Genomic DNA, 26019 nt, shown 5'->3' on the forward strand with positions numbered 1-26019 from the left:
TAGGGTTAGGGTTATGTTGAGGGCTAGGGTTAGAGATACGGTTAGGGTTAGGATTGGACCTAGGGTTAAGGTTATGTTGAGGGCTAGGGTTAGATAGAGGGTTAGGGCTAGGTTTGGACCTAGGGTTAGGGTTAGGTTGAGGGCTAGGTTTAGACAGAGGGTTAGGGTGAATATTGGAGCTAGCGTTAGGGTTATGTTGAGGGCTAGGTTTAGAGATTCCGTTAGGGTTAGGATTGGACCTAGGGTTAGGGTTATGTTGAGGGCTAATGTTAGAGAGACAATTAGGGTTAGGATTGGACCTAGGGTTAAGGTTATGTTGAGGGCTAGGGTTAGAGAGACCGTTAGGGTTAGGATTGGACCTAGGTTTAGCGTTAGGTTGAGTACTAGGGTTAGAGAGATGGTTAGGGTTAGGATTGGACCTAGGGTTAGGGTTATGTTGAGGGCTAGGGTTAGAGAGACGGTTAGGGTTAGGATTGGACCTAGGGTTAGGGTTAGGTTGAGGGCTAGGGTTAGAAAGACGATTTGGGTGAATATTGGACCTAGGGTTAGGGTTATGTTGAGGACTAGGGTTAGAGAGACGGTTAGGGTTAGGATTGGACCTAGGGTTAGGGTTATGTTGAGGGCTGGGGTCACAGAGACGGTTAGGGTTAGGATTGGACCTAGGGTTAGGGTTATGTTGAGGGCTAGGGTTAGAGAGACGGTTAGGGTTAGGATTGGACCTAGGGCTAGAGTTATGTTGAGGGCTAGGTTTAGAGAGACGGTTAGGGTTAGGATTGGACCTAGGGTTAGGGTTATGTTGAGCGCTAGAGTTAGAGAGACGGTTAGGGTTAGGATTGGACCTAGGGTTAGGGTTATGTTGAGGGCTAGGGTTAGAGAGACGGTTAGGGTTAGGATTGGACCTAGGGTTAAGGTTATGTTGAGGGCTAGGGTTAGATAGAGGGTTAGGGCTAGGTTTGGACCTAGGGTTAGGGTTAGGTTGAGGGCTAGGTTTAGACAGACGGTTAGGGTGAATATTGGAGCTAGGGTTAGGGTTATGTTGAGGGCTAGGGTTAGAGAGACGGTTAGGGTTAAGATTGGACCTAGGGTTAGGGTTATGTTGAGGGCTAGGGTCACAGAGACGGTTAGGGTTAGGATTGGACCTAGGGTTAGGGTTATGTTGAGGGCTAGGGTTAGAGAGACGGTAAGGTAGGATTGGACCTAGGGTTAGGGTTATGTTGAGGGCTAGGGTTAGAGAGACGGTTAGGCTTAGGATTGGACCTAGGGTTAGGGTTATGTTGAGGGCTAGGGTTAGAGAGACGGTTAGGGTGAGTATTGGACCTAGGGTTAGGGTTATATTGAGGGCTAGGGTTAGAGAGACGGTTAGGGTTAGGATTGGACCTAGGGTTAGGGTTATGTTGAGGGCTAGGGTTAGAGAGACGGTTAGGGTTAGGATTGGACCTAGGGTTAGGGTTATATTGAGAGCTAGGGTTAGAGAGACGGTTAGGGTTAGGATTGGACCTAGGGTAAGGGTTATGTTGAGGGCTAGGGTTAGAGAGATGGTTAGGGTTAGGATTGCACCTACGGTTAGGGTTATGTTGAGGGCTAGGGTTAGAGAGACGGTTAGGGTTAGGATTGGACATAGGGTTAGGGTTATGTTGAGGGCTAGGGTTAGAGAAACGGTTAGGGTGAGGATCGACCTAGGGTAAGGGTTATGTTGAGGGCTAGGGTTAGAGAGACGGTTAGGGTTAGGATTGGACCTAGGGTTAGGGTTATGTAGTGGGCTAGGGTCACAGAGACGGTTAGGGTTAGGATTGGACCTAGGGTTAGGGTTATGTTGAGGGCTAGGGTAGAGAGACGGTTAGGGTTAGGATTGGACCTAGGGTTAAGGTTATGTTGAGGGCTAGGGTTAGAGAGACAATTAGGGTTAGGATTGGACCTAGGGTTAAGGTTATGTTGAGGGCTAGGGTTAGAGCGACGGTTAGTGTTAGGATTGGAACTAGGTTTAGCGTTAGGTTGAGTACTAGGGTTAGAGAGATATTTAGGGTTAGGATTGGACCTAGGGTTAGGGTTAGGTTGAGGGCTAGGCGTTAGAAAGACGGTTAGGGTGAATATTGGACCTAGGGTTAGGGTTATGTTGAGGGCTAGGGTTAGAGAGATGGTTAGGGTGAGGATTGGACCTAGGGTTAGGGTTATGTTGAGGGCTAGGGTCACAGAGATAGTTAGGGTTAGGATTGGACCTAGGGTTAGGGTTATGTTGAGGGCTAGGGTTACAGAGACGGTTAGGGCTAGGATTGGACCTAGGGTTAAGGTTATGTTGAGGGCTAGGGTTAGAGAGACAATTAGGGTTAGGATTGGACCTAGGGTTAAGGTTATGTTGAGGGCTAGGGTTAGAGAGACGGTTAGGGTTAGGTTGGACCTAGGATTAGGGTTATGTTGAGGGCGAGTGTTAGAGAGAGGGTTAGGGCTATGTTTGGACCTAGGGTTAGGGTTAGGTTGAGGGCTAGGGTTAGACAGACGGTTAGGGTGAATATTGGACCTAGGGTTAGGGTTATGTTGAGGGCTAGGGTTAGAGAGACGGTTAGGGTTAGGATTGGACCTAGGGTTAGGGTTATGTAGTGGGCTAGGGTCACAGAGACGGTTAGGGTTAGGATTGGACCTAGGGTTAGGGTTATGTTGAGGGCTAGGGTTAGAGAGACGGTTAGGGTTAGGATTGGACCTAGGGTTAAGTTTATGTTGAGGGCTAGGGTTAGAGAGACAATTAGGGTTAGGATTGGACCTAGGGTTAAGGTTATGTTGAGGGCTAGGGTTAGAGCGACGGTTAGTGTTAGGATTGGAACTAGGTTTAGCGTTAGGTTGAGTACTAGGGTTAGAGAGATATTTAGGGTTAGGATTGGACCTAGGGTTAGGGTTAGGTTGAGGGCTAGGCGTTAGAAAGACGGTTAGGGTGAATATTGGACCTAGGGTTAGGGTTATGTTGAGGGCTTGGGTTAGAGAGATGGTTAGGGTGAGGATTGGACCTAAGGTTAGGGTTATGTTGAGGGCTAGGGTCACAGAGATAGTTAGGGTTAGGATTGGACCTAGGGTTAGGGTTATGTTGAGGGCTAGGGTTAGAGAGACTGTTAGGGCTAGGATTGGACCTAGGGTTAGGGTTATGTTGAGGGCTAGGGTTAGAGAGACGGTTAGGGTTAGGATTGGACCTAGGGTTAAGGTTATGTTGAGGGCTAGGGTTAGAGAGACGGTTAGGGTTAGGTTGGACCTAGGATTAGGGTTATGTTGAGGGCGAGTGTTAGAGAGAGGGTTAGGGCTATGTTTGGACCTAGGGTTAGGGTTAGGTTGAGGGCTAGGGTTAGACAGACGGTAAGGGTGAATATTGGACCTAGGGTTAGGGTTATGTTGAGGGCTAGGGTTAGAGAGACGGTTAGGGTTAGGATTGGACCTAGGGTTAGGGTTATGTTGAGTGCTAGGGTTAGAGAGACGGTTAGGGTTACGATTGGACCTAGGGTTAGGGTTATGTTGAGTGCTAGGGTTAGAGAGACGGTTACGGTTAGGATTGGACCTAGGGTTAAGGTTATGTTGAGGGCTAGGGTTAGAGAGAGGGTTAGGGCTAGGTTTGGACCTAGGGTTAGGGTTAGGTTGAGGGCTAGGTTTAGACAGACTGTTAGGGTGAATATTGGACCTAGGGTTAGGGTTATGTTGAGGGCTAGGGTCACAGAGACGGTTAGGGTTAGGATTGGACCTAGGGTTAGGGTTATGTTGAGGGCTAGGGATAGAGAGACGGTAAGGTAGGATTGGACCTAGGGTTAGTTTTATGTTGAGGGCTAGGGTTAGAGAGACGGTTAGGGTTAGGATTGGACCTAGTTTTAGGGTTATGTTGAGGGCTAGGGTTAGAGAGACGGTTAGGGTTAGGATTGGACCTAGGGTTAGGGTTATGTTGAGGGCTAGGGTTAGAGAGACGGTTAGGGTGAGGATTGGACCTAGGGTTAGGGTTATATTGAGGGCTAGGGTTAGAGAGACGGTTAGGGTTAGGATTGGACCTAGGGTTAGGGTTATGTTGAGGGCTAGGGTTAGAGAGACGGTTAGGGTTAGGATTGGACCTAGGGTTAGGGTTATATTGAGAGCTAGGGTTAGAGAGACGGTTAGGGTTAAGATTGGACCTAGGGTAAGGGTTATGTTGAGGGCTAGGGTTAGAGAGACGGTTAGGGTTAGGATTGGACCTAGGGTTAGGGTTATGTTGAGGGCTAGGGTTAGAGAGACGGTTAGGGTTAGGATTGGACCTAGGGTTAGGGTTATGTTGAGGGCTAGGTTTAGAGAGACGGTTAGGGTGAGGATTGGACCTAGGGTTAGGGTTATGTTGAGGGCTAGGGTTAGAGAGACAGTTAGGGTTAGGTTTGGACCTAGGGTTAAGGTTATGTTGAGGGCTAGGGTTAGAGAAACGGTTAGGGCTAGGTTTGGACCTAGGATTAGGATTAGGTTGAGTGCAAGAGTTAGACAGACGGTTAGGGTGAAGATTGCACCTAGGGTGATGGTTATGTTGAGGGCTAGGGTAAGAGAGACGGTTAGGGTTAGGATTGGACCTAGGTTTAGGGTTATGTTGAGGGCTAGGGTTAGCGAGACGGTTAGGGTTAGGATTGGACCTAGGGTTAGGGTTATGTTGAGGGCTAGGGTTAGAGAGACGGTTAGGGTTAGGATTGGACCTAGGGTTAGGGTTATGTTGAGGGCTAGGGATAGAGAGGCGGTTAGGCTTAGGATTGGACCTAGGGTTATGGTTATGTTGAGGGCTAGGGTTAGATAGACGGTTAGGGTTAGGATTGGACCTAGGGTTAGGGTTATGTTGAGGGCTAGGGTTAGAGCGACGGTTAGGGTTAGGATTGGACCGAGGGTTAAGGTTTTGTTGAGGGCTAGGGTCACAGAGACGGTTAGGGTTAGGATTGGACCTAGGGTTAGGGTTACGTTGAGGGCTAGTGTTAGAGAGACGGTTACGGTTAGCATTGGACCTAGGGTTAGGGTTATGTTGAGGGCTAGGGATAGAGAGACGGTTAGGGTTAGGATTGGACCTAGGGTTAGGGTTATGTTCAGGGCTAGGGTTAGAGAGACGGTTAGGGTTAGGATTGGACCTAGGGTTAGGGTTATGTTCAGGGCTAGGGTTAGAGAGACGGTTAGGGTTAGGATTGGACCTAGGTTTAGCGTTAGGTTGAGTACTAGGGTTAGAGAGATGGTTAGGGTTAGGATTGGACCTACGGTTAGGGTTAGGTTGAGGGCTAGGGTTAGACAGACGAATAGGGTGAATATTGGACCTAGGGTTAGGGTTATGTTGAGGGCTAGTGTTGGAGAGACGGTTAGGGTTAGGATTGGACCTAGGGTTAGGGTTATGTTGAGGGCTAGTGTCACAGAGACGGTTAGGGTTAGGATTGGACCTAGGGTTAGGGTTATGTTGAGGGCTAGTGTTAGAGAGACGGTTAGGGTTAGGATTGGACCTAGGGTTAGGGTTATATTGAGAGCTAGGGTTAGAGAGACGGTTAAGGTTAATATTGGACCTAGGGTTAGGGTTATGTTGAGGGCTAGGGATAGAGAGACGGTTAGGGTTAGGATTGGACCTAGGGTTAGGGTTATGTTCAGGGCTAGGGTTAGAGAGACGGTTAGGGTTAGGATTGGACCTAGGGTTAGGGTTATGTTCAGGGCTAGGGTTAGAGAGACGGTTAGGGTTAGGATTGGACCTACGGTTAGGGTTATGTTGAGGGCTAGGGTTAGAGAGACGGTTAGGGTTAGGATTGGACCTAGGGTTAGGGTTATGTTGAGGGCTAGGGTTACACAGACGATTAGGGTGAATATTGTACCTAGGGTTAGGGTTATGTTGAGGGCTAGGGTTAGAGAGACGGTTAGGGTTAGGATTGGACCTAGGGTTAGGGTTATGTTTTGGGCTAGGGTCACAGAGACGGTTAGGGTTAGGATTGGACCAAGGGTTAGGGTTATGTTGAGGGCTAGGGTTAGAGAGACGGTTAGGGTTAGGATTGGACCTAGGGTTAGGGTTATGTTGAGGGCTAGGGTCACAGAGACGGTTAGGGTTAGGATTGGACCTAGGGTTAGGGTTATGTTGAGGGCTAGAGTTAGAGAGACGGTTAGGGTTAGGATTGGACCTAGGGTTAGGGTTATGCTGAGGGCTAGGGTTAGAGAGAAGGTTAGGGTTAGGATTGGACCTAGGGTTAGGGTTATGTTGAGGGCTAGTGTTAGAGAGACGGTTAGGGTTAGGATTGGACCTAGGGTTAGGGTTATGTTGAGGGCTAGGGTTAGAGAGACTGTTAGGGTTAGGATTGGACCTAGGGTTATGGTTAGCTTGAGGGCTAGGGTTAGAGAGACAATTAGGGTTAGGATTGGACCTAGGTTTAGGGGTAGGTTGAGGACTAGGGTTAGAGAGATGGTTAGGGTTAGGATTGGACCTAGGGTTAGGGTTAGGTTGAGGGCTATGGTTAGACAGACGGTTAGGGTGAAGAATGGACCTTCGTTAGGGTTTTGTTGAGGGCTAGGGTTAGAGAGACGGTTAGGGTTAGGATTGGACCTAGGGTTAGGGTTATGTTGAGGGCTAGGGTTTGAGAGACGGTTAGGGTGAGGATTGGACCTAGGGTTAGTGTTATGTTAAGGGCTAGGGTCACAGAAAAGGTTAGGGTTAGGATTGGACCTAGGGTTAGGGTTATGTTGAGGGCTAGGTTTAGAGAGACGGTTATGGTTAGGATTGAACCTAGGGTTAGGGTTATGTTGAGGGCTAGGGTTAGAGAGACGTTTAGGGTTAGGATTGGACCTAGGGTTAGGGTTATGTTGAGGGCTAGGGTTAGAGAGATGGTTAGGGTTAGGATTGGACCTAGGGTTAGGGTTATGTTGAGGGCTAGGGTTAGAGAGACGGTTAGGGCTAGGATTGGACCTAGGGTTAGGGTTATGTTGAGGGCTAGGGTTAGAGAGACGGTTAGGGTTAGGATTGGACCTAGGGTTAAGGTTATGTTGAGGGCTAGGGTTAGAGAGACGTTTAGGGTTAGGATTGGACCTAGGGTTAGGGTTATGTTGAGGGCTAGGGTCACAGAGATAGTTAGGGTTAGGATTGGACCTAGGGTTAGGGTTATGTTGAGGGCTAGGGTTAGAGAGACGTTTAGGGTTAGGATTGGACCTAGGGTTAGGGTTATGTTGAGGGCTAGGGTTAGAGAGATGGTTAGGGTTAGGATTGGACCTAGGGTTAGGGTTATGTTGAGGGCTAGGGTTAGAGAGACGGTTAGGGCTAGGATTGGACCTAGGGTTAGGGTTATGTTGAGGGCTAGGGTTAGAGAGACGGTTAGGGTTAGGATTGGACCTAGGGTTAAGGTTATGTTGAGGGCTAGGGTTAGAGAGACGGTTAGGGTTAGGTTGGACCTAGGATTAGGGTTATGTTGAGGGCGAGTGTTAGAGAGAGGGTTAGGGCTATGTTTGGACCTAGGGTTAGGGTTAGGTTGAGGGCTAGGGTTAGACAGACGGTTAGGGTGAATATTGGACCTAGGGTTAGGGTTATGTTGAGGGCTAGGGTTAGAGAGAGGGTTAGGGCTAGGTTTGGACCTAGGGTTAGGGTTAGGTTGAGGGCTAGGGATAGAGAGACGGTAAGGTAGGATTGGACCTAGGGTTAGTTTTATGTTGAGGGCTAGGGTTAGAGAGACGGTTAGGGTTAGGATTGGACCTAGTTTTAGGGTTATGTTGAGGGCTAGGGTTAGAGAGACGGTTAGGGTTAGGATTGGACCTAGGGTTAGGGTTATGTTGAGGGCTAGGGTTAAAGAGACGGTTAGGGTGAGGATTGGACCTAGGGTTAGGGTTATATTGAGGGCTAGGGTTAGAGAGACGGTTAGGGTTAGGATTGGACCTAGGGTTAGGGTTATGTTGAGGGCTAGGGTTAGAGAGACGGTTAGGGTTAGGATTGGACCTAGGGTTAGGGTTATATTGAGAGCTAGGGTTAGAGAGACGGTTAGGGTTAAGATTGGACCTAGGGTAAGGGTTATGTTGAGGGCTAGGGTTAGAGAGACGGTTAGGGTTAGGATTGGACCTAGGGTTAGGGTTATGTTGAGGGCTAGGGTTAGAGAGACGGTTAGGGTTAGGATTGGACCTAGGGTTAGGGTTATGTTGAGGGCTAGGGTTAGAGAGACGGTTAGGGTGAGGATTGGACCTAGGGTTAGGGTTATGTTGAGGGCTAGGGTTAGAGAGACACTTAGGGTTAGGTTTGGACCTAGGGTTAAGGTTATGTTGAGGGCTAGGGTTAGAGAAACGGTTACGGCTAGGTTTGGACCTAGGGTTAGGATTAGGTTGAGTGCAAGAGTTAGACAGACGGTTAGGGTGAAGATTGCACCTAGGGTGATGGTTATGTTGAGGGCTAGGGTAAGAGAGACGGTTAGGGTTAGGATTGGACCTAGGTTTAGGGTTATGTTGAGGGCTAGGGTTAGCGAGACGGTTAGGGTTAGGATTGGACCTAGGGTTAGGGTTATGTTGAGGGCTAGGGTTAGATAGACGGTTAGGGTTAGGATTGGACCTAGGGTTAGGGTTATGTTGAGGGCTAGGGTTAGAGCGACGGTTAGGGTTAGGATTGGACCGAGGGTTAAGGTTATGTTGAGGGCTAGGGTCACAGAGACGGTTAGGGTTAGGATTGGACCTAGGGTTAGGGTTATGTTGAGGGCTAGGGATAGAGAGACGGTTAGGGTTAGGATTGGACCTAGGGTTAGGGTTATGTTCAGGGCTAGGGTTAGAGAGACGGTTAGGGTTAGGATTGGACCTAGGGTTAGGGTTATGTTCAGGGCTAGGGTTAGAGAGACGGTTAGGGTTAGGATTGGACCTAGGTTTAGCGTTAGGTTGAGTACTAGGGTTAGAGAGATGGTTAGGGTTAGGATTGGACCTAGGGTTAGGGTTATGTTGAGGGCTAGTGTTGGAGAGACGGTTAGGGTTAGGATTGGACCTAGGGTTAGGGTTATGTTGAGGGCTAGTGTCACAGAGACGGTTAGGGTTAGGATTGGACCTAGGGTTAGGGTTATGTTGAGGGCTAGTGTTAGAGAGACGGTTAGGGTTAGGATTGGACCTAGGGTTAGGGTTATATTGAGAGCTAGGGTTAGAGAGACGGTTAGGGTTAAGATTGGACCTAGGGTAAGGGTTATGTTGAGGGCTAGGGTTAGAGAGACGGTTAGGGTTAGGATTGGACCTAGGGTTAGGGTTATGTTGAGGGCTAGGGTTAGAGAGACGGTTAGGGTTAGGATTGGACCTAGGGTTAGGGTTATGTTGAGGGCTAGGGTTAGAGAGACGGTTAGGGTGAGGATTGGACCTAGGGTTAGGGTTATGTTGAGGGCTAGGGTTAGAGAGACAGTTAGGGTTAGGTTTGGACCTAGGGTTAAGGTTATGTTGAGGGCTAGGGTTAGAGAAACGGTTAGGGCTAGGTTTGGACCTAGGGTTAGGATTAGGTTGAGTGCAAGAGTTAGACAGACGGTTAGGGTGAAGATTGCACCTAGGGTGATGGTTATGTTGAGGGCTAGGGTAAGAGAGACGGTTAGGGTTAGGATTGGACCTAGGTTTAGGGTTATGTTGAGGGCTAGGGTTAGCGAGACGGTTAGGGTTAGGATTGGACCTAGGGTTAGGGTTATGTTGAGGGCTAGGGTTAGAGAGACGGTTAGGGTTAGGATTGGCCCTAGGGTTAGGGTTATGTTGAGGGCTAGGGATAGAGAGGCGGTTAGGGTTAGGATTGGACCTAGGGTTATGGTTATGTTGAGGGCTAGGGTTAGATAGACGGTTAGGGTTAGGATTGGACCTAGGGTTAGGGTTATGTTGAGGGCTAGGGTTAGAGCGACGGTTAGGGTTAGGATTGGACCGAGGGTTAAGGTTATGTTGAGGGCTAGGGTCACAGAGACGGTTAGGGTTAGGATTGGACCTAGGGTTAGGGTTACGTTGAGGGCTAGTGTTAGAGAGACGGTTACGGTTAGCATTGGACCTAGGGTTAGGGTTATGTTGAGGGCTAGGGATAGAGAGACGGTTAGGGTTAGGATTGGACCTAGGGTTAGGGTTATGTTCAGGGCTAGGGTTAGAGAGACGGTTAGGGTTAGGATTGGACCTAGGGTTAGGGTTATGTTCAGGGCTAGGGTTAGAGAGACGGTTAGGGTTAGGATTGGACCTAGGTTTAGCGTTAGGTTGAGTACTAGGGTTAGAGAGATGGTTAGGGTTAGGATTGGACCTAGGGTTAGGGTTAGGTTGAGGGCTAGGGTTAGACAGACGAATAGGGTGAATATTGGACCTAGGGTTAGGGTTATGTTGAGGGCTAGTGTTGGAGAGACGGTTAGGGTTAGGATTGGACCTAGGGTTAGGGTTATGTTGAGGGCTAGTGTCACAGAGACGGTTAGGGTTAGGATTGGACCTAGGGTTAGGGTTATGTTGAGGGCTAGTGTTAGAGAGTCGGTTAGGGTTAGGATTGGACCTAGGGTTAGGGTTATGTTGAGGGCTAGGGTTAGAGAGACGGTTAGGGTTAGGATTGGACCTACGGTTAGGGTTATGTTGAGGGCTAGGGTGAGAGAGACGGTTACGGTTAGGATTGGACCTAGGGTTAGGGTTATGTTGAGGGCTAGGGTTACACAGACGATTAGGGTGAATATTGTACCTAGGGTTAGGGTTATGTTGAGGGCTAGGGTTAGAGAGACGGTTAGGGTTAGGATTGGACCTAGGGTTAGGGTTATGTTTTGGGCTAGGGTCACAGAGACGGTTAGGGTTAGGATTGGACCAAGGGTTAGGGTTATGTTGAGGGCTAAGGTTAGAGAGACGGTTAGGGTTAGGATTGGACCTAGGGTTAGGGTTATGTTGAGGGCTAGGTTTAGAGAGACGGTTAGGGTTAGGATTGGACCTAGGGTTAGGGTTATGTTGAGGGCTAGAGTTAGAGAGACGGTTAGGGTTAGGATTGGACCTAGGGTTAGGGTTATGCTGAGGGCTAGTGTTAGAGAGAAGGTTAGGGTTAGGATTGGACCTAGGGTTAGGGTTATGTTGAGGGCTAGTGTTAGAGAGACGGTTAGGGTTAGGATTGGACGTAGGGTTAGGGTTATGTTGAGGGCTAGGGTTAGAGAGACGGTTAGGGTTAGGATTGGACCTAGGGTTATGGTTAGCTTGAGGGCTAGGGTTAGAGAGACAATTAGGGTTAGGATTGGACCTAGGTTTAGGGGTAGGTTGAGGACTAGGGTTAGAGAGATGGTTAGGGTTAGGATTGGACCTAGGGTTAGGGTTAGGTTGAGGGCTATGGTTAGACAGACGGTTAGGGTGAAGATTGGACCTTGGGTTAGGGTTTTGTTGAGGGCTAGGGTTAGAGAGACGGTTAGGGTTAGGATTGGACCTAGGGTTAGGGTTATGTTGAGGGCTAGGGTTAGAGAGACGGTTAGGGTTATGATTGGACCTAGGGTTAGTGTTATGTTGAGGGCTAGGGTTTGAGAGACAGTTAGGGTGAGGATTGGACCTAGGGTTAGTGTTAAGTTAAGGGCTAGGGTCACAGAAAAGGTTAGGGTTAGGATTGGACCTAGGGTTAGGGTTATGTTGAGGGCTAGGTTTAGAGAGACGGTTATGGTTAGGATTGAACCTAGGGTTAGGGCTATGTTGAAGGCTAGAGTTAGAGAGACGGTTAGGGTTAGCTTGGACCTAGGATTAGGGTTATGTTGAGGGCGAGTGTTAGAGAGAGGGTTAGGGCTATGTTTGGACCTAGGGTTAGGGTTAGGTTGAGGGCTAGGGTTAAATAGACGGTTAGGGTGAATATTGGACCTAGGGATAGGGTTATGTTGCGGGCTAGGGTTAGAGAGACGGTTAGGGTTATGATTGGACCTAGGGTTAGGTTTATGTTGAGGGCTAGGGTCACAGAGATGGTTAGGGTTAGGATTGGACCTATGGTTAGGGTTATGTTGAGGGCTAGGGTCACAGAGACGGTTAGGGTTAGGATTGGACCTAGGGTTAGGGTTATGTTCAGGGCTAGGGTTAGAGAGACGGTTAGGGTTAGGATTGGACCTAGGGTTAAGGTTATGTTGAGGGCTAGGGTTAGACAGACGGTTAGGGTGAAGATTGGACCTAGGGTTAGGGTTATGTTGAGGGCTAGTTTTAGAGAGACGGTTAGGGTTAGGATTAGACCTAGGGTTAGGGTTATGTTGAGGGCTAGGGTTAGAGAGACGGTTAGGCTTAGGTTTTCCTAGGATTAGGGTTATGTTGAGGGCTAGGGTTAGAGAGACGGTAATGTTTAGGATTGGACCTAGGGTTAAGGTTATGTTGAGGGCTAGGGTTAGAGAGACCGTTAGGGTTAGGATTGGACCTAGGGTTAGGGTTATGTTGAGCGCTAATGTTAGAGAGACAATTAGGGTTAGGATTGGACCTTGGGTTAAGGTTATGTTGAGGGCTAGGGTTAGAGAGACGGTTAGGGTTAGGATTGGACCTAGGTTTAGCGTTAGGTTGAGTACTAGGGTTAGAGAGATGGTTAGGGTTAGGATTGGACCTAGGGTTAGGGTTAGGTTGAGGGCTAGGGTTAGACAGACGAATAGGGTGAATATTGGACCTAGGGTTAGGGTTAGGTTGAGGGCTAGGGTTAGACAGACGATTTGGGTGAAAATTGGACCTAGGGTTAGGGTTATGTTGAGGGCTAGGGTTAGAGAGACTGTTAGGGTTAGGATTGGACCTAGGGTTAGGGTTATGTTGAGGGCTGGGGTCACAGAGACGGTTAGGGTTAGGATTGGACCAAGGGTTAGGGTTATGTTGAGGGCTAGGGTTAGAGAGACGGTTAGGGTTAGGATTGGACCTAGGGTTGGAGTTATGTTGAGGGCTAGGTTTAGAGAGACGGTTAGGGTTAGGATTGGACCTAGGGTTAGGGTTATGTTGAGGGCTAGAGTTAGAGAGACGGTTAGGGTTAGGATTGGACCTAGGGTTAGGGTTATGTTGAGGGCTAGGGATAGAGAGACGGTTAGGGTTAGTTTTGGACCTAGGGTTAGAGTTATGTTCAGGGCTAGGGTTAGAGAGACGGTTAGGGTTAGGATTGGACCTAGGGTTAAGGTTATGTTGAGGGCTAGGGTTAGACATACGGTTAGGGTGAAGATTGTACCTAGGGTTAGGGTTATGTTGAGGGCTAGTTTTAGAGAGACGGTTAGGGTTAGGATTGGACCTAGGGTTAGGGTTATGTTGAGGGCTAGGGTTAGACAGACGAATAGGGTGAATATTGGACCTAGGGATAGGGTTATGTTGAAGGCTAGGGTTAGACAGACGAATAGGGTGAATATTGGACCTAGGGATAGGGTTATGTTGAGGGCTAGGGTTAGAGAGACGGTTAGGGTTAGGATTCGACCTAGGGTTAGGGTTATGTTGAGGGCTAGTGTCACAGAGACGGTTAGGGTTATGATTGGACCTAGGGTTAGGGTTATGTTGAGGGCTAGTGTTAGAGAGACGGTTAGGGTTAGGATTGGACCTAGGGTTAGGGTTATGTTGAGGGCTAGGGTTAGAGAGACGGTTAGGGTGAGGATTGGACCTAGGGTTAGGGTTATGTTGAGGGCTACGGTTAGACAGACGGTTAGGGTGAGGATTGGACCTAGGGTTAGGGTTATGTTGAGGGCTAGGCTTAGAGAGACGGTTAGGGTTAGGATTGGACCTAGGGTTAAGGTTATGTTAAGGGATAGGGTTAGAGAGACGGTTAGGGCTAGGTTTGGACCTAGGGTTAGGGTTAGGTTGAGGGCTAGGGTTAGACAGACGGTTAGGGTGAAGATTGCACCTAGGGTTAGGGTTATGTTGAGGGCTAGGGTTAGAGAGACGGTTAAGGTTAGGATTGGACATATGGTTAGGGTTATGTTGAGGGCTAGGATTAGAGAGATGGTTAGGGTTAGGATTGGACCTTGGTTTATGGTTAGGTTGAGTACTAGGGTTAGAGAGATGGTTAGGGTTAGGATTGGACCTAGGGTTAGGGTTAGGTTGAGGGCTAGGGTTAGACAGACTTTTAGGGTGAATATTGGACCAAGGGTTAGGGTTATGTTGAGGGCTAGGGTTAGAGAGACGGTTAGGGTTAGGATTGGACCTAGGGTTAGGGTTATGTTGTGGGCTAGGGTCACAGAGACGGTTAGGGTTAGGATTGGACCTAGGGTTAGGGTTATGTTGAGCGTTAGGGTTAGAGAGACGGTTAGGGTTAGGATTGGACCTAGGGTTAGGGTTATGTTGAGGGCTAGGGTTAGAGAGGCGGTTAGGGTTAGGATTGGACCTAGGGTTATGGTTATGTTGAGGGCTAGGGTTAGAGAGACGGTTAGGGTTAGGATTGGACCTAGGGTTAGGGTTATGTTGAGTGCTAGGGTTAGAGAGACGGTTAGGGTTAGGATTGGAACTAGGGTTAAGGTTATGTTGAGGGCTAGGGTTAGAGAGACGGTTAGGGTTAGGTTGGACCTAGGATTAGGGTTATGTTGAGGGCTAAGGTTAGAGAGAGGGTTAGGGCTAGGTTTGGACCTAGGGTTAGGGTTAGGCTGAGGGCTAGGTTTAGACAAAGGTTAGGGTGAATATTGGACCTAGGGTTAGGGTTATGTTGAGTGCTAGGGTTAGAGAGACGGTTAGGGTTAGGATTGGACCTAGGGTTAGGGTTATGTTGAGGGCTAGAGTTAGAGAGACGGTTAGGGTTAGGATTGGACCTAGGGTTAGGGTTATGTTGAGGGCTAGGGATAGAGAGACGGTTAGGGTTAGTTTTGGACCTAGGGTTAGAGTTATGTTCAGGGCTAGGGTTAGAGAGACGGTTAGGGTTAGGATTGGACCTAGGGTTAAGGTTATGTTGAGGGCTAGGGTTAGACATACGGTTAGGGTGAAGATTGTACCTAGGGTTAGGGTTATGTTGAGGGCTAGTTTTAGAGAGACGGTTAGGGTTAGGATTGGACCTAGGGTTAGGGTTATGTTGAGGGCTAGGGTTAGACAGACGAATAGGGTGAATATTGGACCTAGGGATAGGGTTATGTTGAAGGCTAGGGTTAGACAGACGAATAGGGTGAATATTGGACCTAGGGATAGGGTTATGTTGAGGGCTAGGGTTAGAGAGACGGTTAGGGTTAGGATTCGACCTAGGGTTAGGGTTATGTTGAGGGCTAGTGTCACAGAGACGGTTAGGGTTATGATTGGACCTAGGGTTAGGGTTATGTTGAGGGCTAGTGTTAGAGAGACGGTTAGGGTTAGGATTGGACCTAGGGTTAGGGTTATGTTGAGGGCTAGGGTTAGAGAGACGGTTAGGGTGAGGATTGGACCTAGGGTTAGGGTTATGTTGAGGGCTACGGTTAGACAGACGGTTAGGGTGAGGATTGGACCTAGGGTTAGGGTTATGTTGAGGGCTAGGCTTAGAGAGACGGTTAGGGTTAGGATTGGACCTAGGGTTAAGGTTATGTTAAGGGATAGGGTTAGAGAGACGGTTAGGGCTAGGTTTGGACCTAGGGTTAGGGTTAGGTTGAGGGCTAGGGTTAGACAGACGGTTAGGGTGAAGATTGCACCTAGGGTTAGGGTTATGTTGAGGGCTAGGGTTAGAGAGACGGTTAAGGTTAGGATTGGACCTATGGTTAGGGTTATGTTGAGGGCTAGGATTAGAGAGATGGTTAGGGTTAGGATTGGACCTTGGTTTATGGTTAGGTTGAGTACTAGGGTTAGAGAGATGGTTAGGGTTAGGATTGGACCTAGGGTTAGGGTTAGGTTGAGGGCTAGGGTTAGACAGACTTTTAGGGTGAATATTGGACCAAGGGTTAGGGTTATGTTGAGGGCTAGGGTTAGAGAGACGGTTAGGGTTAGGATTGGACCTAGGGTTAGGGTTATGTTGTGGGCTAGGGTCACAGAGACGGTTAGGGTTAGGATTGGACCTAGGGTTAGGGTTATGTTGAGCGTTAGGGTTAGAGAGACGGTTAGGGTTAGGATTGGACCTAGGGTTAGGGTTATGTTGAGGGCTAGGGTTAGAGAGGCGGTTAGGGTTAGGATTGGACCTAGGGTTATGGTTATGTTGAGGGCTAGGGTTAGAGAGACGGTTAGGGTTAGGATTGGACCTAGGGTTAGGGTTATGTTGAGTGCTAGGGTTAGAGAGACGGTTAGGGTTAGGATTGGACCTAGGGTTAAGGTTATGTTGAGGGCTAGGGTTAGAGAGACGGTTAGGGTTAGGTTGGACCTAGGATTAGGGTTATGTTGAGGGCTAAGGTTAGAGAGAGGGTTAGGGCTAGGTTTGGACCTAGGGTTAGGGTTAGGCTGAGGGCTAGGTTTAGACAAAGGTTAGGGTGAATATTGGACCTAGGGTTAGGGTTATGTTGAGGGCTACGGTTAGAGAGACGGTTAGGGTTAGGATTGGACCTAGGGTTAGGGTTATGTTGGGGGCTAGGGTCAAAGAGACGGTTAGGGTTAGGATAGGACTAGGGTTAGGGTTATGATGAGGTCTAGGGTTAGAGAGACGGTTAGGGTTAAGATTGGACCTAGGGTTAAGGTTATGTTGAGGGCTAGGGTTAGAGAGACGGTTAGGGCTAGTATTGGACCTAGGGTTAGGGTTAGGTTGAGGGCTAGGGTTAGACAGATGGTTAGGGTGAAGATTGGACCTAGGGTTAGGGTTATGTTGAGGGTTAGGGTTAGAGAGACAGTTAGAGTTAGGATTGGACCTAGGGTTAGGGTTATGTTCAGGGCTAGGGTCACAGACACGGTTAGGGTTAGGATTGGACCTAGGGTTAGGGTTATGTTGAGGGCTACGGCTAGAGAGACGCTTAGGGTTAGGTTTGGACCTAGGGTTAGGGTTATGTTTAGGGCTAGGGTTAGAGTGACGGTTAGGGTTATGGTTGGACTTAGGGTTAGGGTTATGTTGAGGGCTAGGGTTAGAGAGACGGTTAGGCTTAGGATTGGACCTAGGGTTAGGGTTATGTTGAAGGCTAGGGTTAGAGTGACGGTTAGGGTTAGGATTGGACCTAGGGTTAGAGGTATGTTGAGGGCTAGGGTTAGAGAGACGGTTAGGGTTAGGATTGGACCTAGGGTTAAGGTTATGTTGAGGGCTAGGGTTAGAGAGACGGTTAGGGTGAAGATTGCACCTAGGGTTAGGGTTATGTTGAGGGCTAGGGTTAGAGAGACGGTTAGGGTTGGGATTGGACCTAGGGTTAGGGTTATGTTGAGGGCTAGGGTTAGAGAGACGGTTAGGGTTAGGATTGGACCTAGGGTTAGGGTTATTTTGAGGGCTAGGGTTAGAGAGACGGTTAGGGTTAGGATTGGACCTAGGGTTAGGGTTATGTTGAGGGCTAGGGTTAGAGAGGCGGTTAGGGTTAGGATTGGACCTAGGGTTAGGGTTATGTTGAGGGCTAGGGTTAGAGAGACGGTTAGGTTTAGTATTGGACCTAGGGTTAGGGTTATGTTGAGGGTTAGGTTTAGAGAGACGGTAAGGGTGAGGATTGGACCTAGGGTTAGGGTTATGTTGAGGGCTAGGGTTAGAGAGACGGTTAGGGTTAGGATTGGACCTAGGGTTAGGGTTATGTTGAGGGCTAGGGTTAGAGAGACGGTTAGGGTTAGGTTTGGTCCTAGGGTTAGTGTTATGTTGAGGGCTAGGGTTAGAGAGACGGTTAGGGTGAGGATTGGACCTAGGGTTAGGGTTATGTTGAGGGCTAGGGTTAGAGAGACGGTTCGGGTGATTATTGGACCTAGGGTTAGGGTTATGTTGAGGGCTAGGCTTAGAGAGACGGTTAGGGTTAGGATTGGACCTAGGGTTAAGGTTATGTTAAGGGCTAGGGTTAGAGAGACGGTTAGGTCTAGGTTTGGACCTAGAGTTAGGGTTAGGTTGAGGGCTAGGGTTAGACAGACAGTTAGGGTGAAGATTGCAACTAGGGTTAGGGTTATGTTGAGGGCTAGGGTTAGAGAGACGGTTAGGGTTAGGATTGGACCTAGGGTTAGGGTTATGTTGAGGGCTACGGTTAGAGAGACGTTTAGGGTTAGGATTGGACCTAGGGTTAGGGTTATGTTGAGGGCTAGGGTTAGAGAGACCGTTAGGGTTAGGATTGGACCTAGGGTTAGGGTTATGTTGAGGGCTAGGGTTAGAGAGACGGTTAGGCTTAGGATTGGACCTAGGGTTAGGGTTATGTTGAGGGCTAGGGTTAGAGAGACGGTTAGGGTTAGGATTGGACCTAGGGTTAGGGTTATGTTGAGGGCTAGGGTTAGAGAGACGGTTAGGGTTAGGATTGGACCTAGGGTTAGGGTTATGTTGAGGGCTAGGGTTAGAGAGACGGTTAGGGTTAGGATTGGACCTAGGGTTAGGGTTATGTTGAGGGCTAGGTTTAGAGAGACGGTTAGGGTTAGGATTGGACCTAAGGTTAAGGTTATGTTGAGGGCTAGCGTTAGAGAGACGGTTAGGGCTAGAATTGGACCTAGGGTTAGGGTTAGGTTGAGGGCTAGGTTTAGACAGACTGTTAGGGTGAAGATTGGACCTAGGGTTAGGGTTATGTTGAGGGCTAGGGTTAGAGAGACGGGTAGGGTTAGGATTGGAACTAGGGTTAGGGTTATGTTGAGGGCTAGGGTCACAGAGACGGTTAGGGTTAGGATTGGACCTAGGGTTAGGGTTATGTTGAGGGCTAGGGTTAGAGAGACGGTTAGCGTTAGGATTGGACCTAGGGTTAGGGTTATGTTGAGGGCTAGGGTTAGAGAGAGGGTTAGGGTTAGGATTGGACCTAGGGTTAGGGTTATGTTGAGGGCTAGGGTTAGAGAGACGGTTAGAGCTAGGATTGGACCTAGGGTTAGGGTTAGGTTGAGGGCTAGGATTAGACAGACGGTTAGGGTTAAGATTGGACCTAGGGTTAGGGTTATGTTGAGGGCTAGGGTTAGAGAGAAGGTTAGGGTTAGGATTGGACCTAGGGTTAGGGTTATGTTGGGGGCTAGGGTCAAAGAGACGGTTAGGGTTAGGATAGGACTAGGGTTAGGGTTATGTTGAGGGCTAGGGTTAGAGAGACGTTTAGGGTTAAGATTGGACCTAGGGTTAAGGTTATGTTGAGGGCTAGGGTTAGAGAGACGGTTAGGGCTAGTATTGGACCTAGGGTTAGGGTTAGGTTGAGGGCTAGGTTTAAACAGATGGTTAGGGTGAAGATTGGTCCTAGGGTTAGGGTTATGTTGAGGGTTAGGGTTAGAGAGACGGTTAGGGTTAGGATTGGACCTAGGGTTAGGGTTATGTTGAGGGCTAGGGTCACAGAGACGGTTAGGGTTAGGATTGGACCTAAGGTTAGGGTTATGTTGAGGTCTAGGGCTAGAGAGACGCTTAGGGTTAGGTTTGGACCTAGGGTTAGGGTTATGTTTAGGGCTAGGGTTAGAGTGACGGTTAGGGTTATGGTTGGACTTAGGGTTAGGGTTATGTTGAGGGCTAGGTTTAGAGAGACGGTTAGGCTTAGGATTGGACCTAGGGTTAGGGTTATGTTGAGGGCTAGGGTTAGAGTGACGGTTAGGGTTAGGATTGGACCTAGGGTTAGGGTTATGTTGAGGGCTAGGGTTAGAGAGACGGTTTGGGGTAGGATTGGACCTAGGGTTAAGGTTATGTTGAGAGCTAGGGTTAGAGAGACGGTTAGGGTGAAGATTGCACCTAGGGTTAGGGTTATGTTGAGGGCTAGGGTTAGAGAGAAGGTTAGGGTTGGGATTGGACCTAGGGTTAGGGTTATGTTGAGGGCTAGGGTTAGAGAGACGGTTAGGGTTAGGATTGGACCTAGGGTTAGGGTTATGTTGAGGGCTAGGGTTAGAGAGACGGTTAGGGGTAGGATTGGTCCTAGGGTTAGGGTTATGTTGAGGGCTAGGGTTAGAGAGGCGGTTAGGGTTAGGATTGGACCTACGGTTAGGGTTATGTTGAGGGCTAGGGTTAGAGAGACGGTTAGGTTTAGTATTGGACGTAGGGTTAGGGTTATGTTGAGGGTTAGGTTTAGAGAGACGGTAAGGGTGAGGATTGGACCTAGGGTTAGGGTTATGTTGAGGGCTAGGGTTAGAGAGACGGTTATGGTTTGGATTGGACCTAGGGTTAGGGTTATGTTGAGGGCTAGGGTTAGAGAGACGGTTAGGGTTAGGTTTGGACCTAGGGTTAGGGTTATGTTGAGGGCTAGGGTTAGAGAGACGGTTAGGGTGAGTATTGGACCTAGGGTTTGGGTTATGTTGAGGGCTAGGCTTAGAGAGACGGTGAGGGTTAGGATTGGACCTAGGGTTAAGGTTATGTTAAGGGCTAGGGTTAGAGAGACGGTTAGGTCTAGGTTTGGACCTAGAGTTAGGGTTAGGTTGAGGGCTAGGGTTAGACAGACAGTTAGGGTGAAGATTGCAACTAGGGTTAGGGTTATGTTGAGGGCTAGGGTTAGAGAGACGGTTAGGGTTAGGATTGGACCTAGGGTTAGGGTTATGTTGAGGGCTACGGTTAGAGAGACGTTTAGGGTTAGGATTGGACCTAGGGTTAGGGTTATGTTGAGGGCTAGGGTTAGAGAGACGGTTAGGGTTAGGTTGGACTTAGGATTAGGGTTATGTTGAGGACTAGGGTTAGAGAGACGGGTAGGGTAGGTTTGGACCTAGGGTTAGGGTTATGTTGAGGGCTAGGCTTAGAGAGACGGTTAGGGTTAGGATTGGACCTAGGGTTAGGGTTATGTTGAGGGCTAGGTTTAGAGAGACGGTTAGGATTAGGATTGGACCTAGGGTTAGGGTTATGTTGAGGGCTAGGGTTAGAGAGACGGTTAGGGTTAGGATTGGACCTAGGGTTAGGGTTATGTTGAGGGCTAGGGTTAGAGAGACGGTTAGGGCTAGGTTTGGACCTAGGGTTAGGGTTAGGTTGAGGGCTAGGGTTAGACAGACGGTTAGGGTGAAGATTGCACCTAGGGTTAGGGTTATGTTGAGGGCTAGGGTTAGAGAGACGGTTAAGGTTAGGATTGGACCTGGGTTAGGGTTATGTTGAGGGCTAGGGTTAGAGAGACGGTTAGGGTTAGGATTGGACCTAGGGTTAGGGTTATGTTGAGGGCTAGGATTAGAGAGACGGTTAGGGTTAGGATTGGACCTTGGTTTATGGTTAGGTTGAGTTCTAGGGTTAGAGAGATGGTTAGGGTTAGGATTGGACCTAGGGTTAGGGTTAGGTTGAGGGCTAGGGTTAGAGAGACGGTTAGGGTTAGGATTGGACCTAGGGTTAGGGCTATGTTGTGGGCTAGGGTCACAGAGACGGTTAGGTTTAGGATTGGACCTAGGGTTAGGGTTATGTTGAGCGTTAGGGTTAGAGAGTCGGTTAGGGTTAGGATTGGACCTAGGGTTAGGGTTATATTGAGGGCTAGGGTTAGAGAGGCGGTTAGGGTTAGGATTGGACCTAGGGTTAGGGTTATTTTGAGGGCTAGGGTTAGAGAGACGGTTAGGGTTAGGATTGGACCTAGGGTTAGGGTTATGTTGAGTGCTAGGGTTAGAGAGACGGTTAGGGTTAGGATTGGACCTAGGGTTAAGGTTATGTTGAGGGCTAGGGTTAGAGAGACGGTTAGGGTTAGGTTGGACCTAGGATTAGGGTTAGGTTGAGGGCTAGGGTTAGAGAGAGGGTTAGGGCTAGGTTTGGACCTAGGGTTAGGGTTAGGCTGAGGGCTAGGTTTAGACAGACGGTTAGGGTGAATATTGGACCTAGGGTTAGGGTTATGTTGAGGGCTACGGTTAGAGAGACGGTTAGGGTTAGGATTGGACCTAGGGTTAGGGTTATGTGGGGGCTAGGGTCAAAGAGACGGTTAGGGTTAGGATAGGACTAGGGTTAGGGTTATGTTGAGCGTTAGGGTTAGAGAGACGGTTAGGGTTAGGATTGGACCTAGGGTTAGGGTTATATTGAGGGCTAGGGTTAGAGAGGCGGTTAGGGTTAGGATTGGACCTAGGGTTAGGGTTATGTTGAGGGCTAGGGTTAGAGAGACGGTTAGGGTTAGGATTGGACCTAGGGTTAGGGTTATGTTGAGTGCTAGGGTTAGAGAGACGGTTAGGGTTAGGATTGGACCTAGGGTTAAGGTTATGTTGAGGGCTAGGGTTAGAGAGACGGTTAGGGTTAGGTTGGACCTAGGATTAGGGTTAGGTTGAGGGCTAGGGTTAGAGAGAGGGTTAGGGCTAGGTTTGGACCTAGGGTTAGGGTTAGGCTGAGGGCTAGGTTTAGACAGACGGTTAGGGTGAATATTGGACCTAGGGTTAGGGTTATGTTGAGGGCTAGGGTTAGAGAGACGGTTAGGGTTAAGATTGGACCTAGGGTTAAGGTTATGTTGAGGGCTAGGGTTAGAGAGACGGTTAGGGCTAGTATTGGACCTAGGGTTAGGGTTAGGTTGAGGGCTAGGGTTAGACAGATGGTTAGGGTGAAGATTGGACCTAGGGTTAGGGTTATGTTGAGGGTTAGGGTTAGAGAGACGGTTAGCGTTAGGATTGGACCTAGGGTTAGGGTTATGTTGAGGGCTAGGGTCACAGAGACAGTTAGGGTTAGGATTGGTCCTAGGGTTAGGGTTATGTTGAGGTCTAGGGCTAGAGAGACGCTTAGGGTTAGGTTTGGACCTAGGGTTAGGGTTATGTTTAGGGCTAGGGTTAGAGTGACAGTTAGGGTTATGGTTGGACTTAGGGTTAGGGTTATGTTGAGGGCTAGGTTTAGAGAGACGGTTAGGCTTAGGATTGGACCTAGGGTTAGGGTTATGTTGAGGGTAGGGTTAGAGTGACGGTTAGGGTTAGGATTGGACCTAGGGTTAGGGTTATGTTCAGGGCTAGGGTTAGAGAGACGATTAGGGTTAGGATTGGACCTAGGGTTAAGGTTATGTTGAGGGCTAGGGTTAGAGAGACGGTTAGGTTGAAGATTGCACCTAGGGTTAGGGTTATGTTGAGGGCTAGGGTTAGAGAGACGGTTAGGGTTGGGATTGGACCTAGGGTTAGGGTTCTGTTGAGGGCTAGGGTTAGAGAGACGGTTAGGGTTAGGATTGGACGTAGGGTTAGGGTTATGTTGAGGGCTAGGGTTGGAGAGACGGTTAGGGTTAGGATTGGACCTAGGGTTAGGGTTATGTTGAGGGCTAGGGTTAGAGAGGCGGTTAGGGTTAGGATTGGACCTAGGGTTAGGGTTATGTTGAGGGCTATGGTTAGAGAGACGGTTAGGTTTAGTATTGGACCTAGGATAGGGTTATGTTGAGGGTTAGGTTTAGAGAGACGGTAAGGGTGAGGATTGGACCTAGGATTAGGGTTATGTTGAGGGCTAGGGTTAGAGAGACGGTTTGGGTTAGGATTGGACCCAGGGTTAGAGTTATGTTGAGGGCTAGGATTAGAGAGACGGTTAGGGTTAGGTTTGGACCTAGGGTTAGGGTTATGTTGAGGGCTAGGGTTAGAGAGACGGTTAGGGTTAGGATTGGACCTAGGGTTAGGGTTATGTTGAGGGCTAGGGTTAGAGAGACGGTTAGGGTGAGGATTGGACCTAGGGTTAGGGTTATGTTGAGGGCTAGGCTTAGAGAGACGGTTAGGGTTAGGATTGGACCTAGGGTTAAGGTTATGTTAAGGGCTAGGTTTAGAGAGACGGTTAGGTCTAGGTTTGGACCTAGAGTTAGGGTTAGGTTGAGGGCTAGGGTTAGACAGACAGTTAGGGTGAAGATTGCAACTAGGGTTAGGGTTATGTTGAGGGCTAGGGTTAGAGAGACGGTTAGGGTTAGGATTGGACCTAGGGTTAGGGTTATGTTGAGGGCTACGGTTAGAGAGACGTTTAGGGTTAGGATTGGACCTAGGGTTAGGGTTATGTTGAGGGCTAGGGTTAGAGAGACGGTTAGGGTTAGGATTGGACCTAGGGTTAGGGTTATGTTGAGGGCTAGGGTTAGAGAGATGGTTAGGGTTAGGATTGGACCTAGGGTTAAGGTTATGTTGAGGGCTAGGGTTAGAGAGACGGTTAGGGTTAGGTTGGACCTAGGATTAGGGTTATGTTGAGGACTAGGGTTAGAGAGACGGTTAGGGTAGGTTTGGACCTAGGGTTAGGGTTATGTTGAGGGCTACGGTTAGAGAGACGGTTAGGGTTAGGATTGGACCTAGGGTTAGGGTTATGTTGAGGGCTAGGGTTAGAGAGACGGTTAGGGTTAGGATTGGACCTAAGGTTAAGGTTATGTTGAGGGCTACGGTTAGAGAGAGGGTTAGGGCTAGGATTGGACCTAGGGTTAGGGTTAGGTTGAGGGCTAGGTTTAGACAGACTGTTAGGGTGAAGATTGGACCTAGGGTTAGGGTTATGTTGAGGGCTAGGGTTAGAGAGACGGGTAGGGTTAGGATTGGAACTAGGGTTAGGGTTATGTTGAGGGCCAGGGTCACAGAGACGGTTAGGGTTAGGATTGGACCTAGGGTTAGGGTTATGTTGAGGGCTAGGGTTAGAGAGACGGTTAGCGTTAGGATTGGACCTAGGGTTAGGGTTATGTTGAGGGCTAGGGTTAGAGAGACGGTTAGAGCTAGGATTGGACCTAGGGTTAGGGTTAGGTTGAGGGCTAGGATTAGACAGACGGTTAGGGTGAAGATTGGACCTAGGGTTAGGGTTATGTTGAGGGCTAGGGTTACAGAGAAGGTTAGGGTTAGGATTGGACCTAGGGATAGGGTTATGTTGGGGGCTAGGGTCAAAGAGACGGTTAGGGTTAGGATAGGACTAGGGTTAGGGTTATGTTGAGGGCTAGGGTTAGAGAGACGTTTAGGGTTAAGATTGGACCTAGGGTTAAGGTTATGTTGAGGGCTAGGGTTAGAGAGACGGTTAGGGCTAGTATTGGACCTAGGGTTAGGGTTAGGTTGAGGGCTAGGGTTAGACAGATGGTTAGGGTGAAGATTGGTCCTAGGGTTAGGGTTATGTTGAGGGTTAGGGTTAGAGAGACGGTTAGGGTTAGGATTGGACCTAGGGTTAGGGTTATGTTGAGGGCTAGGGTCACAGAGACGGTTAGGGTTAGGATTGGACCTAGGGTTAGGGTTATGTTGAGGCATAGGGCTAGAGAGACGCTTAGGGTTAGGTTTGGACCTAGGGTTAGGGTTATGTTTAGGGCTAGGGTTAGAGTGACGGTTAGGGTTATGGTTGGACTTAGGGTTAGGGTTATGTTGAGGGCTAGGTTTAGAGAGACGGTTAGGCTTAGGATTGGACCTAGGGTTAGGGTTATGTTGAGGGCTAGGGTTAGAGTGACGGTTAGGGTTAGGATTGGACCTAGGGTTAGGGTTATGTTGAGGGGTAGGGTTAGAGAGACGGTTTGGGTTAGAATTGGACCTAGGGTTAAGGTTATGTTGAGGGCTAGGGTTAGAGAGACGGTTAGGGTGAAGATTGCACCTAGGGTTAGGGTTATGTTGAGGGCTAGGGTTAGAGAGAAGGTTAGGGTTGGGATTGGACCTAGGGTTAGGGTTATGTTGAGGGCTAGGGTTAGAGAGACGGTTAGGGTTAGGATTGGACCTAGGGTTAGGGTTATGTTGAGGGCTAGGGTTAGAGAGACGGTTAGGGTTAGGATTGGACCTAGGGTTAGGGTTATGTTGAGGGCTAGGGTTAGAGAGGCGGTTAGGGTTAGGATTGGACCTACGGTTAGGGTTATGTTGAGGGCTAGGGTGAGAGAGACGGTTAGGTTTAGTATTGGACCTAGGGTTAGGGTTATGTTGAGGGTTAGGTTTAGAGAGACGGTAAGGGTGAGGATTGGACCTAGGGTTAGGGTTATGTTGAGGGCTAGGGTTAGAGAGACGGTTAGGGTTAGGTTTGGACCTAGGGTTAGGGTTATGTTGAGGGCTAGGGTTAGAGAGACGGTTAGAGTGAGGATTGGACCTAGGGTTAGGGTTATGTTGAGGGCTAGGGTTAGAGAGACGGTTAGGGTGAGTATTGGACCTAGGGTTAGGGTTATGTTGAGGGCTAGGCTTAGAGAGACGGTGAGGGTTAGGATTGGACCTAGGGTTAAGGTTATGTTAAGGGCTAGGGTTAGAGAGACGGTTAGGTCTAGGTTTGGATCTAGAGTTAGGGTTAGGTTGAGGGCTAGGGTTAGACAGACAGTTAGGGTGAAGATTGCAACTAGGGTTAGGGTTATGTTGAGGGCTAGGGTTAGAGAGACGGTTAGGGTTAGGATTGGACCTAGGGTTAGG

Source organism: Miniopterus schreibersii (genome assembly GCF_964146895.1).
Source record: "Miniopterus schreibersii genome assembly, chromosome: 11".
Lineage (NCBI taxonomy): Eukaryota > Metazoa > Chordata > Mammalia > Chiroptera > Miniopteridae > Miniopterus > Miniopterus schreibersii.